The sequence below is a fragment of the Maniola hyperantus genome, chromosome 16 (assembly GCF_902806685.2).
Source record: "Maniola hyperantus chromosome 16, iAphHyp1.2, whole genome shotgun sequence".
NCBI classification, from domain to species: domain Eukaryota; kingdom Metazoa; phylum Arthropoda; class Insecta; order Lepidoptera; family Nymphalidae; genus Maniola; species Maniola hyperantus.
In genome coordinates, this window is record NC_048551.1 from 5,068,544 (window position 1) to 5,090,950 (window position 22,407).

Below are 22,407 nucleotides of genomic sequence, written 5' to 3' on the forward strand. Positions count from 1 at the left end.
TTGTCGCCCAAACCGTTGGTTAATTACAAATTTCCGACAAACATAATAAATAATATTCCAATTACAGAGTATTACACATGAATGCGCAATGTTTAGTCAACGAATGGTTCCTGATTGGCCATGTCACAATAAACGAGGTTTAATAAATATAACGTTGAGTAAGAGGTTCAATTTGGGTTAATAGAGAAGAATTTGGAGCACCTATACCAAATTTGAAGTAGCACAGTATTATTTACCAATCGAATCTTGGTGATATTGTATGCAAAGGATCTTCTCTCTCTTTGCGTCAGAGTTTTTCCTCATTGCTGCAACCAACATTATCATTACACTACTAGAGTAGTAGAGTACTTCTCGGGATAATTATTATGCGCTTGGTTTCTGAATCCTTTGATACGCCTAACAATTTTTATTAGGTTAAAAAATAAACGGAGCCGAAGGCTTAGTGTACTCTTTCTTCGAGGCACAGAAGAATATAGCTAGTAGAATCGAGCACCTAAGTTACCAAGCTACACATCGAATTACTTTTCTGGCTTGGTCAACATTGCTTAACCATGGATACGCGCGACAAGCCTCGATAACGATAAAAAAATGACCATCATGCTGACGAAGCGCCGTAGGTATTGTAGATGGATAGGCACATGATGCGTAAGTCCTTTGAAGGCGAGTAATATCTTGAAGGATGTTTTATAATAGCAGGACGTAGTTATTGCAGCGGGCTGTTGCAAATTGTCAATATACAGCGTCACACATACGTTCAAACTTCCTCTTATCTTCTGAACCTGCTATTGAATAGGACAGTAACGGATACGTCACATAATAAACCGTAAGGTGGTCTCACAGTTGAATACCCAAAACGTGTGCCTCACATCAAACAGGTATGTACCATGTACACATGTATTTTGTTAGCCTTGGTTGTTGTTGTTGAGGTTTTATGTCATACGTTTTCGAAATGATTTTGTAATACACTTGTAACTAGAATTATTAGTTCGTAGTGTAACACTTAGGTACTTTGTTATTTTCTACTACACTTTAGTTTATAGCTAGGCCACGTTGTACATTTTCAGAAAAGGTGACAACATTACGATACTCGATGTTTGTTTTAGTTGCAGAATCATTGTAATAGTTAGCTTCTTAGATGCCCTACATTCTTGTATGACTTTCACGTTAAAGCCTTAACATACAGTGCGTGGTAATAGAAGATGTAAGTATACGTTGCCATCGCACTGCCCTAGTACATTGTATGTATCGCACCACCTACGAATAGAAGTTACAAGAAAAAAAAACAAGTTTAATCAGGCCACGCCACTGTGTGACGTTTCATAGAATTATTTGCTTAGGTCTGGGATTTTCCAATTTCCCACACATAAAGCGAAATTGTTTGTTAAGCGTCTCGCTAGAACTTAGAAAAAAAAATCCATTTTTTTTTTTGTAAAGCTATAAAACAAATTCACACTCGTAGCACTTATGGTTTTGTTTATATTCAAAACCAAACTCTGAAATTGTAAAAATGGATCGTTACGCCGCGCCGCTTGATATTTAATTCTTTGTTACCCAGATAACTGCCCCCCAAGGGCGCGACATCCTGCCGTCACGCCACGCGTCAACACTCGATCTGTGTGTATCAGCCTTAAGTTTTTTCTATGCAGTAGTGAGCGAAAGATAAACAAGATCTTGTGACCTAGTGATGTGCGGACATGAACGATTTGTGGCCACTGACCAACCGCTCAACCATCTTTGCGGTTATGTAAGCATTGCGTAAGGTGATTTAACTAGTTGCACAATATCTCGTTTCATACAAACACGAGTAATAAGATATGATTGATTACATTGAAGCCTAAAAGTTTATGAAATAAAAAAAATCGATTAAATTATTACGAGTTATGATTTCAGAGTGTGATTGATGCTCGATTTATGTTTTTTGTATTTATTTACCTACTTATCGAGTGCTTTTTGTTAGTTTTCGTTAATATTAATATCGGTCACCTGAATTTTTTATATGGAACATAAAATCGATGCTTAGTGTTACTGATTCTTATGTGTGTCGGCAGCAGAATAAGACTTGTGTACCTAATCATTATTTCGAAGCCTTTATCTTGTTCTTTATAAAGACTAATCTTCTTTCTTTATTGTTAGTATGCAGGTATATTTTGATTTTCACCTTCTCGTACCTAATTTATGAATCTTTCATGTATCTATAGAACGTGACAGGTCGAGATGGCAATCGGGGAGGGAACGCCGTGGGTGACGTGCGGGTGTGCGGGGCGTTCCACCACCTCATAGCCTCATTGCCATCTCGACCTGTCGCGGACTATGCCTACCCGTGATAAAAGTGCGCTAATCCTACAAGGGCAAGGCAGATATTTAAGTAGGTAGGTATATATAGTTGCCTAATAACCAATAAGTAAGATTCATACATCTTATCGTCTTTGCTCTCCCCGAAAGTCACTAAGCTTCCGACGTAATCCATTTTATCCCTATATTTAGGTATAACCGCAGACATCCCATTTGCATGAGCAATTTCTTCAAGTAGCGTCCTTTTGTGAGGGCGAGAATATTCTAAGAGTAGAATAGAAGGGTGCAGATACTTAGACACAGTTTGAGACAGCACATACCTAGCAACTGCGGCTTTTCTAAAGGTTAATTGGAGTACCAACTAAAAAGTTGTATTTTTTCACTTATCAGTCTTTAAAAGATACGGCCTCTTTGGCATTACAGAGAGATTAGTTAGTTACATTTCGATTCCTTAGCCTCTTTGCGGACTGGACCTGTCTGGGTGATGCGTATTAAAATCTCAAAATATAACAAGGAAAAAAACTTCAAAAACACTATTTTGTTTTTCACCAAATTCCAAAGTTAAACATAAATAATCTTAAAATATCAAATTTTGTACTTATATAGGAACTTTACTAAAAAAGTCCGAGCGAAATATCAAATTCTGTTTTATCAAAACATCGTAAAATAATACAAGAAGGTAACAAAAATAAACAAAACTTATCAAACCACATAATCCTTTTAGCAAAAAACATTCAAAAGGTGCATAGGACCAAGTGCAAAAAAACGTGTTCGCAGCATCTGCCGATCGGTTTATGCATGCAGGTGCATCAGACAATTTGGTTTTTTGTTGGCTATCCACAAAGGGCCTGCAGGTATCGATGTAATTAGAACTTTGCCTCGTCAGTTGTTATTCGCTAAAATAAACTTTTCCGGCAATAAAGTTAACGGCAACGGTAATTAATGTAAAAATTTAGTTTGTTTAATTTTTCAACGGTCTTCATTAAATTTAAATGGATATTATATATGTTACAAAGTCTTTATACAGTAAGTATTGTATATAATGAATATATATGTTACAAATAGTGTGCTAATGATTGAATTATTATTATTGAATTTTTTTATTACTTAGATAATATCAAGTTTTATTTTGATGAATAGGTGCTTACAAGCCATTGACATTCTGATAGTGTGAATACAATACTTACCACTATGCACATTAATCCATACTAGTATTATAAATGCAAAGTGTGTCTGTCTGTCTGTTACTTTTTCACTGTCTAGTTAACCAATTTTCCCGAAATTTTATACAACGATAGCTTTTATCTCAATCCAAAAAAAATTAAAGAAATCAAACAAACCGTTGAAACCAACGGAATTTTAAAACTACCTAAATCCACGCAGATAAAGTCGCAGGCAACATGTAGTCTAAAATAAATAATAATAGACATAAGTATTAATAAATCTATTATGTTAACTGTATAATAACCTCTGAACAGTTCTCAGAGTTGTCAATAACCTCATGGAGTCATGATTCATGTTCAGCGAGGTATGCGATACTATACAGCAAAGTTACTAAGGTAATAATATGATATTATATTTATTCTATTTTATGACTATCTATGCGTATCAGTATTTATATCACTGCAACATTAGTTATTATCTTATCTATCTCTACCAATAAAACTACTGGACTATAATTTAAACTACTACAGCCATGGAAATTAATGAATTATGTAGAGATTGTTGACTATAGATTAATTGCAGCTTCTAATGTTGTTAACAGTACTAAAAAGATTACAGTACTAGAAAGAAGACAGGACTAAAGAATATTGAGATATGACTAGAGATAACTATTCGGGACATAATAAAAACATAACGGAAGTGGGTAGGTACTAAGTACATAATCTTACAATTTAGCCGTTGTAGAACAATGAACATGTACAAATATAAAATGTAATACATACATAGGTATTATGGCAAGTACACAACGTTAGATATTCAATACATTACTAATTTGCTAAAAGGCCCCAACGAAGCTGACAAAAAAGTATCTAACAGTAAACGCGACTAATTTTCAAATCGAATGAGAGCTTCAGTTTGTCCTAAATCAAATTATTACCCAGACTAATTCAATATTCAGCACAAATAATCCCGTACAAAAACTGCACCAGTCTGACAACTAGGTATGTGGAACTAGAAAAAAAGCACTTTACCTAAGTGTGGAATATCAAATAAGACGGTTGAATAGCCGATCTGTATTCAAGACGCGGCGTGCTCAGGAAGGCAAAAGCCACAATGTGTCTCGGAACATCCGAGTCTTGTCCAATATTTCTATTATTGATACCGGTTACGTCGTAAACTTAGTTTATTGGGTCATTGACAAGAAATATAGTCTCGTAACTAGCATCCTAAACATGTCTGAGGCTCGCAGAGATAGGATAACTTGACGTGTGTATCATATATTGCAACTTGCTTTCAAGTGATTTAGGTGCAGTTGAATGACAGACGATTAAAGTTACATTATGGTTACCATTAAAGTTTAATCGTCAATAAAAGCAAAATGAGTTTTTTTTAATCAGAAATGAGAACCAGAGTAACCGACAAAGCTTGGCAAATTACGAAACTGAAGTAGCAATGGCCAGGGCAAATAAAAACTGGAATTCGTTGGGATCCCAAGATGTCTAGCATCTTGGGATCCCAACAAATACCAGTTTTTATACGGCGACCTCGTACCAGAAAGCGCAGAATTGGAAGACCCTCTACTAGGAGGACAGACGACATCAAACGTTTCCCAGGGAGCCGCTGGATTCAAGCGAAGCAAGGCCTGACGTGTGGAAACCCTACAAGAGACCAGAGAGTCCAGCTGTGGACGACTGTCTATCGGTTGACGATGATGTTGATGATCTGGATTTGGTAACTTTTGACTAAGGTTTTAAACGGTATAAAAGTAACCAACCATATAGCATTTTATTTTCTTGAATGAAACTTTTTTTAATACATTATCAATTGATATAATGAACATAATAATATGCAATGTTTTAAAAATATCTATGGTCTTCTATGTCACCAAGATGGCTTAAGTATTCTCTTATAATAAGCAAAACGATGAAAAGAAGTTGGTAGATGAAACAGCAAATCTCGTTAAAGGTTAACATTGTTAGTGCAGTTGATTAATAAATAATGAGACCGCTACAGTTAAGAGAGGACTAATCAGCATGAGAACACGGCAACATCGCAGATCCAGAATCAAGTAATGGGATTTAATCAATTTAACTCTTCAAGTCAGCTCTCATGTGTTACGTAATTGGCAGCGAGATGCGGGTGACATGGTACGATGCTGAAGATTAATGATGTAGCAAATTGCGAATAGATAGATACTCTGATGAGTGATAGTAACGATCATACGTCACTGTTAAATAGAGAAAAAAGCTTTTCAAACTTTTTGTTCAGTTAAGTCTAGCCTGAATCGAGTTTGTTTGAAAGTGATGATGCAACTTAAGTGGATTGCGCTTGCTAAGAAGATACTTAATTGTGGCCTCATCATCATGACTAACCCATTGCCGGTTCACTACTGAGCATGGGTCTCCTCTCAGAATGAGAAAGGTTTGGTCATAGTCTACCACCTAGCCAAACGCGGATTGGCAGACTTCACACGCCTTTGAGAACATGATGGAGAAGTCTCAGGATTTATGCTTCGTGTTCTGTAGAAGCAAGATATACGGTTACAAAAACAACAAAATTAATAACAGTCTGCCTTTTGTAAACACAAAAATATGGTCCGATTACTAAATAAGATATAATTACAGCTGAGAGCCGGGATATAAATCTTTTTCAAGTTTCAACACTTTTGTAAGAGGCCCTTCGAAAGATAAGTCTCGACCCAGATTTCACCGAGATCAGCGTTTTAAAAAGATTAAATGAATATTCAATGTAGAATGCAAGAGTACTTAATGGATCACGCCAAACGCTATTTCAATACTGCTGGTGAAAATAATCATTCATAAATCCTGCACTATGATCACCAGTGATCATAAGTCACCAGTGTAATCCTGAAGGTCTAGTGTTACTTTTCTAGTTGACAAACAGCATGAACCAGTCATTTGTCATAACGGGGAAATTTCATGTTTGACATGATTACAATTTTGCAATTTGTTACAACCAACAAGCCAAGAATTGAAATGACTTCTAGTTAAACCGCTTCAGTTCAAACAGTCTCCAATAAAATAATATGGTAGGTATGTTCCAAAGCGTCGAAAATGGATAATGAAATGCAGTAGTCGTTCGGAGAATTTGGACATATCGCCTCTTTGCAGACTATGAAGTCGACCGCTATGTGCGATATAAGGAGCCGGTCGAAACAATGGGCTCCGTTGTGTTTTCCGGAGCGGCCGTAACTGTGCACATTAGCGAATGTTCCGCCACATACGAAGTGGCAATTAAAAAGCCATGAAACGTACGGGAAGATCGACAAGAATCGTAATTAGGGAGCCAATGATCCACCCGTGCCAATTAGCAATGCAATGTATAATTTTTAAATTCCGAAAAACTTTAAATTCATTGATTTTATACAAAAAATAAACATAACTGAGAAAAATAAATTATTCAATAAACAATATACTTGCCTATTTGATTGAAAAAACACGATTGTCGATTACAGAGTCATGGCATTTCGTAACTACAATCAGATACATTCCATCGTGGCTCGCAGACCGGAGCAACGCCCTATAGGACCGACCTGTGCCGTTTACTGATTAAGGTGAAGATCGAACTATATAAGTAGGTGGCATTATTGTGAATAAGTAAACTTGAATGTACTAAAAAGGAACACAAACATGCCGAGAAAAAGTGGGTGTTCTTAAAACGTTGACAGCATAAACTTATGATTCATCTTCAAACTGTTTAGGTCTTTAGCAATATTGTTTGTGTTCTCTTTTAAAAACAATTGAAAGGAATACATTACTGGCTGTGTTGACCTTCCAAAAGCCTTATATGAAAATTTTAAATCAAAATGTTCCTCCCACGTTGACTGTCAGTAAGACTTTTGGATAGCTACGATAGCTTTATTAAATTATGACTAACGAGCACCAACGCTAAAAACACATGAACACCGGAACCTGTTGCAAAACTATATTGACAATACGTGCAAAAAGTGGGACGCTTGCGCAATACCAGTAACTTGCAAGTTATCAAAGATTATTGCCCTCGCTAGTTAATGCAACTCAAATAACTATCTTGTGCGCCTCTCTCTAACGGTATACGCATTCTAAGCCCGCATTGTTTTTGCCAATATCTTTAAAGAAGGGGGAACAATGAACTGCACACTTAATGTGACCGGCGTTATAATACCTACTTGGAATTGAAAATGTCGTCTAGAAAGAAAAGCAATTTTTCCAAGTTGTTTGTTTCCTCCTAGAAATGAAGAAGTCGTTATGAAGCGACACAAATAAAAACTGGTAGCGCGGACGAGTTTTTAGTAGCACTCTCTATTTCTAATCTAGATGTTTTTAAAAACCGAGATATTTATTATGATTTATACTGATAAGATCTAAGTAGATAGTGTTATTTCTATGAAATATTTTGATATATTATCAGAACAAAATGGAAACATTATTTATCTAATAAGGGTGTTATGGATATTTCAAACAATGATAAGGAGAATTACTATAGGTCAAAGGAAACGCTATTTTACGTTCATGTTGAGGATTAGCCCCATCCATGCACACAAAAAAAGAATGAGATTAGTGACGATGTATTGTTGACGCGACATGAGATGAAAAATATGGCGCAAATCCAAAATATGAAAGGGGAAGGCCAATGTCAATGACCCAAACTCCGTGGGTGCAACAATGGTTCAAAAAAGGGGTCCTGTGCCATTATGGGTCTCTATTATCGCTTCAATGGACAACTGAATATTTTTGATACCGATTAAATGGTGAACACATGCGACGCGTGCCCCATTCCTAATGTGTTAGCTAAAACTAAAACTGGTTTTGCTTCGCCATAGAAATACGCACAACCTTTTGAGAGCACCTAAATTTTTAAATCTAACGTTATGATCATACTCATATGTAAGAGAGGTAACGTCTTAAATGTCAGCATTACATACCATTATATTTAGCTTAAATACTCACTGGCTACTATCGCCACAGTGATACCTACTTTCTTTCCAGCAGAAGAATATGTGATTTTTAGTAGGTAGCTTGAATTTTCATCGAAATGCATAGAGGTTACTTTTAACTAAAAGAATTTCATAACTGCTACGGATAGGCTTGAGCTTTGTTTTATTAGTTGCTAACAGCTGCTAGAGAGGCTACATGCTTAGACGTTAGCTAAGCATTGTTCGCCCAGACAGAAATACTCAACTAAGACAAACTCAGTTAATTCTAGCAAATGTTGATTTCCGGAGGCAGTAGCAAACTTAGGTAGACTGAATCAATAAAGAAGGTGCTTCTTTTATTAATAATTCAAGAACACACGGAATAAATAAAAACCATAAAACATCCAACCAAATCGTTATTGAAGTAGGCAGCTATTGTAACAAAAAAAGTATGACAACAAAAATAATAATATCAAGGTTACAAAATGAAAAATAGCACCAAAAGTGACTTCTAATAATGCCAGTTTATTAACTCCATATCTCAAAAAAATTGTAGCAAAAAATAATTCCTGAACACAAAAAATTACAACAATAATGCTAAAATATAACATTCGGAGCACGTGCTAACTATGACTGTCACGAAGCAGTAATAATCTACTAAGTACCTACCTACCAAGCCAAAGATTTTCAAACAATTTAAAATTTAGCAGGCATCTACAAAAGGGACGTCAAATTCAAATATTATACATGGTAATTCGGATCCTGGCCACAAAATCAAATTTGTTAGGAATTAGGCCTACCTCGCTTTCTGAGGGTTCGGTAAACCAGAGGACGGGGACTAGGCGATCAATTTCAAAACACCCTCGTCTATTCAAATCGCTGCTTTGTCTTTTGAATACCATATAGTGAATAGTTGAAAAATAATTGGGTTCTTGGCTTGGCGTGTGTAGATCTATTGATTGATTGTAGGCAAGTAGGTACACTTACATAGCTAAAATATCTTATATTTATATTTTCTTATTTTGAAAGGTTTGAAAATTTGTACCATGTTCTAGTACCTACCTAGCAATTTTTTAGGTGCTGATTTGTCACTAACAACTTTAATGACTCCACGGTTATACAAAAATAAGAAGAATATGAAATAGTATGCTAACTTCGAGCATCGTGGGACAGTTAATGGTATTTAAATAAGATGCTAAATATATTAAAACTTGTTTGAATAACCTACTTCTTAATAATATAATGTGCAATATTGCACACACATAGCCAACGCTTTAGTATACAAGATAAGACTTATCAGAGCTGATAAAGCAACTGTGTTGATGATATCATTAAGGACGATCTAAAAATATTTATACGTACAAACTACTTATAGTACATCTACAAAAAAACAATCTTTTGCAACAAATATAAAAACAAGGTAATAAAGAAATAACAGGCATTGATACGTACTACCAAAACCGGAACCGTTAAAAAATCACTTGACACAGCGCAAAAAAAAAAACAAAGCACAGAACCAAAAAAAAAACAACAAAGAACGAGCAGTAGAACTTTGAATTTACCGGTCAACTCGCGAACTTTCAATCACTTCACAATTCGACGACGATATCAAATTTTCGGTGTGAAATTTGATATGTGTACAATATCGGACGCACGGCGGCAAAGGCGATGCGCGGCGCGGCGACCGGGCAGCAACTGACGTTCACCCACCACCGGTTTGCTATCTCCATCCCACTCCAATACGCATGTCCGGAACCAGATCCCTTCGTTTCCACATTTTCTTTTTTAGGGTTCCGCAGTAAACAAGAAACCCTTGTAGTGTTGCCATGATTGTCTGTCTGTCTGTCATATTAAATATTAATCATGCGGAAAAAGTGGTAAAATGAAATTTTGAAAAAAAAAATAGACGGCAAGTGGGGTCGATACTTTTTTTCTCATATATTTTATGGTCTGGGACCGTCGCGTTGTCGGGTACCTAGATCTTTTAAAAATATTACGGGTGTGTGAAAACCATTTTTCGATTCAGGGATCTGTTTGCGAAATATTAAGCAATTTTTGTTAGAGTCAAGATGTCCTCCCTCCCTAGCTAAATGGTTGCTGCTAGAATAGAATAGAATAGAATAGAATAAATTTTATTGCATTAACTGTGTAGGTACATTAGGTGTTATACTTGTTATAAAGTTCTAACAGTTTGCCACTTTGTGGCGTGCAATACTGGTTACATACAATATTTTTAAATATTACAATTTTTAACTATTTTGTTTACTAAACTAAAAAACACATCCTAGGTACTTACATACTACACTTACATCAATAATTTTCATAAAAATACTCATTAATATTATAAAAGGCCTTACTAATTAACCAATTTCTTAATTTATTTTTTAACATATTGCCTTCTGTTTTTTTAATATTGAGTGGTAAATGATTAAAAAATTTAACACCAAATGCAAATGCGCTTTTTGAGAAAGTGTAGCAGTTATTTTGGGGTATAATTATGTTATAGCTAAATATTAGTTTTGAGATATTGAAGTTAACAGTAAAGCGATCACAACTAAGCTTTTAAGTTAACGAGTAATAGTCAACCAACTTATAAAATGTACTGGAGTCGTATAAACATTAAATATTACTTAAGTGAAGTTGTAAGTTGTGAAAATTAATAGCAGGTATATTGTGACGAGCTATTACGGAACCCTACACTGCGCGTAGCCCGACGCGCACTTGATTGGTGTTTATTATAACGCTTTTCAATCACCTTAAATAACAACAAAGTTACCTAGTTTAAGTATTACACAAGTTGTAGAACAAAACATACGAGCCGTAGCCACAAGGTCGAACGTGATTGTGCTATAATCCACACTTATCTATTTTAACTGCCATTCAAGTTTCCCACCTGTTTCAAATTCAAAGATATGGATCAGCTTCGGAATTTAAGTTCTTCTGCAGTATCAGCTTTGCATGTTTGATGTTATCCTCCTACAAATCCAATTACGAGTACAACATAGTTTTTTTCTTGTGCCGTTACAGTTTCTAGCGAGATAAAAGAACGCGAAATCATATTTTTATAAACAATCCTTAATTGATGTTACAATAATCGTTAGGTAGAGCAAGTAGTTTTTAATTATCAGTACCCTTATTATAAATGCGAAAGTGTGTTTGTTTGTTGGCTTGTTGGTTTGTTGGTTTGTTAACTTGTTGGTTTGTCCTTCATCACGTCGCAACGAGCCAACAAACAAACACACTTTCGCATTTATAATAAGGGCACTGAAGTATAATCAATTTGAATAAGTAGGTACCTAAGTAGCTAACAAAAAGGCCAAGGCGATCAAAATTTCAAATTATTAAAATATTCAGTGTTGTTTAATAATTTTAATCTTCGCTCAATCAATAGGTAGATGTAGGTATACATAACATACGCAAGCTTAGGAACTTAGGTACTCTACGAATCAGTATAATGTCCTAAAAGAAAAATAACGATATCAACTACTTACGTAATTTTTACATACTTAACAATACAAAATGATATTAGAGAGAATTATTGTTGCTGCAACTCTCTTCTGATTATCACACTAGTATCATACGTATCATCACTTTCTCCAGCATATAATAGGATAATGAAAGCAGTGACAACGCGTCACACAATACACAATAGGCATAGACCATAGAGTTGAGACATTTGACCCGAACTTTTATGTGAGTCATACACTTGGTCATACACTTTTGACCGATTTTATTTTTGGAACTATTGAAATACGGATGGTCATGATCGATGAAAGTAATAATAATAATACCGTAGACCGGTAAAACATTAAAATAGTAAGTTGGTATGTTAGACAAAGCAAAAATTAAATAAATACAATTGTTCACCCACAAGTGCCACAAGTTACAACTCTCCTCAGAAGAATCTGCCGAATTAAATAAATATTTTATTTCATATTTTATTCATGATAATATTAGCTATTAATTATTATATTTTGTTTATTTTAATATAACAGTAGGTAGATACTTAGATCGTTGAAGTTACTTATAAATTATTAAAATTTGTAAATTATTATAAGAAAGCGTAAGTATTAAAGTTAACATTAGAAGAGATGTTCTCAAAAATTCAGATATTGATACCTATTGAATTAGCAATTTTTACACGTATGTACATACTCTAAAATTACATAAACAAAACGGAAAATTGAGATACCATTCAAACGATTTTGAACCACTTGGCATACAGTTTCGGTCTTGAGATTTGATTGTTCTTCCAGGAAATTCGAATTTCCTCATTGCGTTCACTTAGTCATGACTTAAAAAGAAGAAAATCTTACACAGAATGTAGGTAGGTATTTACGTATTTAATTTTGGTCAAGAACAGATTCGAAACTAGAGACGAGTACCTATTTCAAATGCATAAGATTTTAATTTTTTGTCAGGAATGCAAAATCAGTCTATCAAATCCATAGCTGTTGAGAATCCATAATATTCAAAATGAGGAGTAGATAGTGGATGGCTGGAATTGGAACTGAAATTTCGTAAATAAGTTTAAAAAACCAAAATATTATGATAATTAGAGCGCATTATTATTTGCAGAGATCAAAACTAATGCAAATCAATTTTTATTTTTTAATCTCTGTTGATCTTTAATAAATACAGAAATAGAGTAAAGAACTGCCAGTTAAAAATTTAGAACCAATTATATAATTTATCATTTGATAACAATAACACAGAAAGCAACATTTTGTGAAATGCTTCAAATAATTAATCATTTAAATGAACGTTATTTCATTTTAATACACACCCACACACTAAAACAGAATAATATTTTTATTACTCAGCGAGATACTATAGATCCCGAGGGTGGAATAAAATGTCCACGAACAAAGCGGATAACGCCGAGTTCATAATTAAAAAGATTTCGTCTGCCACCAACACAGATAAACATTCAACATAGCTTAAAGTCATATCTATAAATATTTATAGAATGCATAGAGTTATATTAATAATATCTCTATATCTATATTCTATACTATGCTTAATATTCTAAACGCAATATTATAATTAATATTATGTGTCCATCTGTTTATTTTTCACAGTTCTTCTGTTGAACCAATACCTAATGAAGAAAATCTTCGGGGATAAAATAATATTAAGATATTATAATCCTACGAGAAAACATCCAAACACGAATGTGAAGTGGATAAGGAAACTTTTTTTACATGCATGCCAGAAACAAAAGAAAACCGAAGACCATTAATTAAGTTTGATCACGAATAAGGTGACATTGGAGGCCCGTACCATAACAGCAATAGTATTTTTTGTACCATTTAGTGTTGAGTACCTCAAACAATTGCTTTGCCGTAAAAAATACTGACAACGTGAGAAAATTTAAAGACATGGTGGTTATAATATTTTTTTAAATATTTAATACTCCCAACTAAATCTTTGATAAAAACAAGCGAAATAATCTAAGAAACTGGGAAAATCTACAAATGGGTAAAAAGTAGGTACCCTTTATTTGTATTAAGATAAGACGAACCTCCCTGGTACGCGGTTCAAAGTAATTCAAAAGCAAATACACCCTTTGACCGGAAGACCCCTGCACCTACACAGGTAAAGGCATCAGGCTCAAATAAACAAACAAGTCCCACCAAAAAGCCATCTTCTTCTTAATCTCACATTTAACATGATCTATTTAAATGCCTTTATTACAACCATAATACCGGCAATTTTTTTGTGAAATAAAATATACTGCTCTTTTTATAACAGTAGAAATGTAACGATAGTTGTTGCAAAGTGCTCCAATTCTCTACAATTTATGGGACAGCCTCGCTGCCCCCATTTATGGTTTTACAACATATTTATCGCTTTATGGTGTAATGCCACAGAATACTAGAATAATAGCAATTCGGGATATTTTCATGGTTACATCTATGAATATTATTGTAAAAAATAAAGTGTCACTAAAACAAAATTATATAATTACTTAAAATATGTATTAGAGGTCTAATGAGATGTTGTGAAATTAAAATTTTGATTAAAAGAATAGTGCAAATGATACCACCAGCATAACAGTACTGTTAAGGTACTCGTAATGTAATAGTTTACTCGTAAGTATATCGGTTACCAACGATTCTTGCGATTAACATAATATTCATCGATGATATACTATTTTCTTATTATTACTACCCTAAAATGTTTATCAAAGAAATATAAACCAACCTATATATTTTCCAAGAATTAAATTTTAACCCTCAGGCTCATCAAGCGTAATATCGAAATGATTATGATATTGATAAAATTTATAATGTGTGGTTTGGATTTTGGCCATATAAAATTTTGTTAAAATCATTGCGATGATTACATTCATTTATTATTTCCTATCTTTCTTACATAAAGGTAGCAATGTATGTATATTTGGTATTGTGTGGATTTCGATAAAGCTTTGATCCGGATTATTTCAGCGGTAGACAGTTTGAGTTGTAATAACGTTTCCGCTCTTTACCCCGTATATCGAAGCAATGCAAACACAGGAGAATTTACTATGTGGGGAAGCTTTTATGACTGTAAATATTTTACATTCGAATGCCAATACACTGCGACTTTAAATATCAGTTTTTTGTAGTCCATTACAGTGTTTGCCATATATATTTATTTATTACATTACTACTTACAGCCGTACTCAGAGTCGCTAATCGTTACTTAAGATTGAGTTAAACCGAGTCAGATTTATGTGAGAGTTATAGCTCTGTCTCGTTTTAACTAAACTTAAGTAACGATTAAGCGACTCTGAGTACGGCAGTTAGGTACATAGATATAAATAAATAAATAAAGAAAAACCTAATGTCCAGCAATGCCTCTCGCCTCACGCCTGTCACCTATTGTATGTTGATGGTTCATGTCAAAAACCAAGTCCAACTGTACAAAGACTATCCACTCAATCGGATGAACGATGCGCGAACACACAAACATACATACAATATGCTTACTCTGTACCAAATTCTAAGTTCAGATCAGCGGTTCAGCTGTTAGCGGTAGCAAACAGAAAGACAAACACAATGTACCTATTGTATGGATACAAAAGAATTTATTTTATTGTAACGATTTCATATATTATATTTAATTAGGTAGAGAAGTACCTAATAAGCAAAGTTTCGATGTACTATAAACGTTTAGCTTATATTTTGATGTAAACAGTTGATATTCCTGGGCAATTCAGGAGAGCGCGAGCGGTTTGATATATTATTTGCTGAACACGACTGTGTTTACTTGTTTGTGTTGCCTCTATTAAACAAGCTACATACAATAGATGACTTGATATATTTTGTTACCGAACAAAACGAAATTTGTTTTGACTTTTGGGAGTACTTAACTATTTAATTTTCTTTTGTTTCATTTAATAATTATCCATTGTTCTCAGTTTATTTACCAGGATTATTTTTATAATTTAAATATCTAAACCTGTTTCAAAGATTATAATTTTATTTTTTACCTATGCTTTATCGTGTCAAAAAATATTTATTTAAGTTGATACTATCTTAACAATAACTTAACAACTTAATTAACTTAGTTATTAGAAACCAACAAGTAATAGATAAGTAGAAAATTCTATCACAAAGAAAACAGATAGTTAAGTAACCTGAATTAAAAATTATCTATTCATTCTGATACATAAATTAAGTCTTGAACAAGAAAGTCTAATGAAATCAGTACCTAATTAATTAAAATATTAGTTTATTGAAAAGTTATGTATATGTATTACCTACTTATAAATTAAATTCTCATCAATTAATGAAGATAATAGGGGGGAAGGAGAGTAAATTATTTTTAAGTAACGAACTCCGCCCCTGTCTGTCTTCACGTCCGATGGGATTTTATTGTTTTCGCTGTTAAAATTATTGGTAAGGAGATACTTATCGGTAATAATTTAAAATGCTTTTTTAAATTTCATGATCATTAAAATAAAATTTTGCAGACGTCTATAATACTCAAAGTCCAACAAGATCAATTTTTATTTTGCTATTATCCGCTAAACCAGATAAATCTTCATAGATTTCTTTAAATTTTATTAAAGTAGGTAAGTAAGTACTTATTTATCCCAAAAATACTTCATTTTTAATGAATATCAATAATTGCGAAACTGACAGAGATTGAAACTCCATATTGGTAGATATGTACGTACCTACAACGTGCATCATGCGCTATATACCTACCGCCTGCCGACCCGCTACCACACGAGTACATATTATAGACCAGAGGGGAAGCTTCACACTAGCTCATGCACACCACGACGTGTCACGGACGCTCCGTTTGCGCCCAGTTCGATGGCAAACAGCGGCAAACGGAGCGTCCGTGACACGTTGTGGTGTGCGTGAGCTGCGCTATGAGTGAGTGAAGCTACAGCCAGCCGCTAGTATTCCGCTAGCTTCCCCTCGTCTATATATCTACTCGTGTGCCGCTACTATGCACATAATTTATTATAGATTGAAGAAAAATAAGCAATAGGTACTAGCATCAGAAAATGATCGAGAAAATGACCTAGTCTTAATATTCTCAGTATATTCTAATAGGGTCCTTTATTGGATATTTTAACTTCTGCTTCTAATAAACGAATCATATTATTCTATAGTACTACTTACAATATATTTATAATGTACGAATGTATTTCTAAAAGTAAACGCAATATATGCGTAATATTTAAAGACTTGAACAACTTTCAGTATCTCCAAGACAACTGTTTTACAAAAGTTCTCTAATAACAATATTTTGTTTAGAAAGAACATAAAAAACTCCTAAGTACAACACTTGTAGTGAAAATACAGTAAGTACCTAATAAAAGCTTGAAACAAGTACCGCCATTAGGAAGTGTATTTTATCGCAAAATTCAAATGAAGTACCTATTAAACTTAATTTCATGAAAGTCTAGGTTTTAACTTCTTCATCTAGTCTCTTTCATGGAACTCATAGAAGTAAGTTTAATTTTCACTAACAAGATAAAAGTGTCCGAAGAAAGCGACAATTAGCTATGCGCCAGTCTGATTGTCCCGAGACGGCACTTGCAATAAATCGTGTTACAGCAAAAGCAGACACAAGACAAAATTGTCGTAAGCTATATTTTGTGACTTCACAAGTCAGCTGTAGATTAATAATAATAAAAATAAATTTTTATTTTATTCCAAAAAAAGAGTAAAATACAATTTTGCATAAAATTACCCTCGAACCCCAAACTAGGTTAACCCGTTTCATAGGGGTCAATTAAACAAAGCTTTTTTCTCTCTAGGAGTAAAGAATTACTAGATTATTTTTAATTATTTAATTAATTAATTTTAAATTAACTAATTAATTAATTTAGTAAGATTAATGTTTTTCATTCTGTTATAAGAAACAGTTAATATATTTAGAGCGTAACGGACACAGAACCTTTTTATTAAATTTTTGTTTTCTTTCCTCATCTATCATCTCCGATTTGAAGTTTGAATTTTTACTTGGACTTTAGAACCTAACTACTATCTAAGCAACCTGTTGGTAAAACGATACATACTTACCTGAGACTTTTAGTTAGGTACTTTATTATTGCTAAGTAATAGTTAAGTAAAACAATATCACACAAGGAACTCCCATTATGTGAACTTACGATTTGGAGATGCTCGACGCAAGCGACAAGACCGTATCTATGGAAATCCTATATGATCTATCACAGATTAGAGACGTCTAATGTGCTGGTAGCCCATATGGACCCAGCGCGTGCGAGACCTTTGATGGTGGCAAACTCCTACCCTACCCTTAAACTTTTAAACTTTAAGAGCGTCTGGAAGGGGGTTGCCACGACACTAAGTGTCTGGCAATGCATGACGTGTACTCCGAAGAAAATATATTAAAAAAATAGATTTATGCTTTGATGTAAGATTTTTTTACACCTTCATTACCTGTTATCTCTCAATGCCACCATGATCAAAACAAACATCCAAACAAACGTTCCTCCTAGTGTTGGGGACAATGCGCAGAGAAATTCCAGCGTTTATAAAATAACGAAGGTCTGGCACGCGCTGGCTCTCTATTAGGTTGAAATGGCAACGACTACGGTCGACGACTGTCAAGTCTGGAGTCTATTCCGCCTAAAAACCTTGTCATTGTTAAAATACAATACAAATACAATGAGAAGAAGTTCCCACATCGTATTGCGGTTCTTTCTCTACTGTTTTCCCCCATAATAGGCAGCTACATGCATCGTGCATCACTATAAAGTTTCTTTGTAACGAACAGGATCTTTGGACAATGGAAACACGCGCAACAGTGGCTTATTGTAATTAGTTACTTACACGATAGCACAAGTACCTATTAGCTACTAGTAAATCCAATTCAAAATTCAACAACTGAATTTATATTGAACTAGCTTATGCTCGCGACTTCGTCCGCGTGGACTACACAAATTTCAAACCTCTATTTCACCCGTTTAGGGGTTGAAATTTCAAAATTCCTTTCTTAGCGGCTGCCTACGTCATAATAGCTATCTGCATGCCAAATTTCAACCCGATCCGTCCAGTAGTTTGAGCTGTGCGTTGATAGATCAGTCAGTCAGTCAGTCAGTCAGTCAGTTACCTTTTCCTTATAAATATTTAAGATAAATCATTTGACTTTGACTAAATCATTTGACTTTGACTTTGGCTTAGCCTAGTGCTTAAAACGTTGATCTCCTGTTCAGGAGTCGGGGGCTCGATCTCGGACACGCACCTCTAACTTTTCGTACCCATAAACTTCTACTATACGATTAAAATATGTAACTTGCTTTAACGATAAAGGAAAATATCATGAAGAATCCTGCATGCCTGAGAGTTCTCCATAATGTTCTCAAATACATTAGTGATTAGGCACATAGGCTCGGAGCTTGTGGATGATTGCCAAGCCTTAGCACGCATGTAAACGTAGCATTAGGGGATTTTTAACGTATTAGTACACACCGGGTATCTGCTAGTAATAATTTTATGAAGCTAACAAAAGCTATGAATAACAAAACAATTATTTAAATATTAAATAGGATAGCGTTTTGTCAGTCTTACCGACTCTTAATTAACTCAATTTAGCTTTAATAAAAGCTTTTATAGTGGGGCGAGTCTAGCATATTATATTCACTTAGGCATTGAACACCCGAAACGGGTCTCTTGTTACCTGAGAGAAGCGGCTATGAATTCATTATCAAAGTACACCCTTCCACGTTAATATGCACAAATAATAATAATTCAAGCGATTATTATCTTAACTGCATAATAGGTAAGAACTAAAATAAGCAACTGTACTGTGATCGTGGTTGAATGTACGTGCCAAATATGGCAATTCTGAATAGACGTCTCATTTGCTTTCATGTGTCTCTAGAGATCCGTGATTATGTGATTATCATCATTAGCGACGTTTAGAGAAACTACGCATGGGAATTATTTAATTATTTAATTCTGTTAGGTAACTATTTAGGTAGGTAACAATGAAAAAACGAAAATATTATAAAACTAAGTAAGTGTAGTACCTATGTACCGAATATACCTACTCGAGAATCCGTCAACTTATTTTACATTCTTCACTATCCAAATATGGCACATAAAACAAAATAAAAAAATTACCAACTTACATGAAAAGGGCAAAACTTCATAGGTAGGTTTCACTTACCTGAAAAAAAATAACACCTTCATTAATAAATATTGTTTGTTTATAACATAACATTATCCATACCTAATACCTACCTACCTACAATATTTAAAAAATACCTTTTTTTTGTTGAAAATGTTAATAAAATTTATACTTAGCTAGAATATTACTGACTACAATAATTAATCATGCCCGTGTCGAATGATGCCAAGATACTAGATTTTAATTTTCCATTTGAACAGCTAGACTAATCCTCTACGCAAAAATTAATTCATCTTTCATTTTTGTTTCATTTAACTACACATAAATCTCTAGTAACAATTTTAATCGTACCAAGACTGTAAAGTCCTCAAAAATTAAATTATGGCGTCTTTAGTCGCAAATCGTCGTAAATTGTCTCTTAATAAACGCACGGTCTCTTAAAATAAAATAAAAATTCTGCCGCTAATGAAGTTATGTTTTATTTTATTTATTTAAATAGTTAACAAATGTAACAGAAATATTCTTACTAGGTATCTATCTAAAACCAAAGATTTTTTAACAGAAAAATGCCTGCTTCATTATATTTTACGCAAACACAAGCAATACATTTTGCTAGAATACTATGGTTAGGCGTCGATAGGGAATATAAACAGCCGGTACGAGCAGTTCAATATCAAAGCAACATAAGATCATTTAAAAAACATGCAATAATCCCCTTTATGTCATTGCATTAAGAAATAATATAGTATTTATGTGAAACAGTATATATTTAGTTTTAAGTCTAATAGTTGCACGGTAAGGTTTGTCGAATAGCGCTACAAGGGTCCCCAACAAGGCAAAGTTTAGAACATTCAGACTATAAGTGAAGTTTAGAAAGTGAATTTTCACTCCTTGAAATAGATTTTACAAATTTTATTTAAATTGAATCACAATTCGAAGATTCGAGAAGTTAAAATAAAATTGCTATGAATACGAAATATTGAAAAGTTTTGAACTTTCAAGAGTTTGCCATGAGTTTACCTATCTAGGTAGGTACTTACTTACCTACCAACAAAACACTTAATTTATTTCTTTACTGGTTATAATATATTATTTGGCTTTAGTTCCTGTTTATTGCCTTTTAAGCCTAGCCTAAGGTCCTATTCCTAGTCCTGTGAAAGATTTTACTTTTTACATTACAAAAATTTACACTGTAATGAATGGCCGCGTTTACATCTGTAAGTTTCACTTACGTAAATAGCTTACGCGATTTAACTTAAGACTTTACTAATGAACACTCACTATAAGTAAATTTTCATTCGTTTTGTTATTAAATAAAATATAATTAAAATAATAAATTCACACAGGTAGGTAAGTACAAATAGGTAGGTATGTGTGAAGTAATATTCTTTGGCCTCTAAATTTTAGAGTTAATTGGGGCATCGCAATAATAGAAACTAGTTTAAGCTCGCGACTTCACCCGCGTGGACTACACAAATTTCAAACCCCTATGGGGTTGAATTCAAAAACCCTTTCTTATTAGGCGGATGCCTACGTCATAATAGCTATCTGCATGCTAAATTTCAGCTCGGTCCGTCCAGTAGTTTGAGCTGTGCGTTGCTAGATCAGTCAGTCAGTCACCTTTTCCTTTTATATATTTAGAAGATTAAAGCTTTCGATTTACTTTAGAATAGGTATTAGAAACAAAAAGTTACCTAAGCATATCAAGAATTAAGATTCAGATAAAGAATCCTTATCATAAGAAACTTTCCAGACAATTTCTTATCTAGTTTTCCAGTTAAAAAAGTAGGCGTTCAAGTAGAATATCCGAAAGTCATTAAAGTCTTTAATTAAAGCTGTCGTAGGCCGGTCACGGGTCAAGGGGATCTTGCAGACGGAAAAATAATAATGGCGGCACCACCGGGAACTCGAGGAATAAAAAATGCTTTTTACTTGGTACATTATGTTATACAGACTACAGAGGCTGTTTTCTATGGCAAAAATATTTTAACGAACGTATGAAAATATTTTTCATTTTCATTCAAATTTTCATTTCATATTCTATACGCTATCCGTGGAGAGAATTTAATATATAGGGCTCTCTCTGTTACTCAAACTGAAAAAACTCAGTGGGTGCTAACTATTTTGAGTCATCAACCAATTACAAACAAAACTATGTTTTCGAATTGAATTACGAATGTTTTTGATAACTTAGGTTCTCTTAGCACATAGATAGTAGTACAGAACGGGGTTGAAATAATGAATGAAGAATGAATAAAGGGCGAAAGTTTGTAAGAAAGACATTTTTCACCTACCTACTTATCGATGAAAATTGGAATTTGGGCTTTCGGTTAAAAATGAAAAAATACGTTTTTCAGGAGTCTTGAAACACATACTTTTTCATTTCAGGACTTTTGTAAATTGCACTAGGTCACCGATTTTCAAAAATTCCA

At 33.9% G+C, this 22,407-nt stretch overlaps 1 protein-coding gene across 9 annotated transcripts in view; it reads right to left on the reverse strand.

Moving 5' to 3' along the window:
• Window positions 1-22,407, reverse strand: part of spri (Src homology 2 domain-containing protein sprint) — a 253,910-nt gene that overhangs the window by 133,305 nt on the left and 98,198 nt on the right. For 4 of the 9 annotated variants that reach the window (XM_034977089.2, XM_034977087.2, XM_034977088.2 and 1 more), the window contains exon 1: window positions 9,824-10,071. The exons of 4 other annotated variants lie outside the window; for them this stretch is intronic. The gene's annotated coding sequence lies outside the window, so the exon portion shown is untranslated. Of the gene's footprint in view, window positions 1-9,823; window positions 10,076-22,407 lie in introns of those variants that run through there. One more of the 9 variants, XM_034977084.2, reaches the window with a different exon arrangement.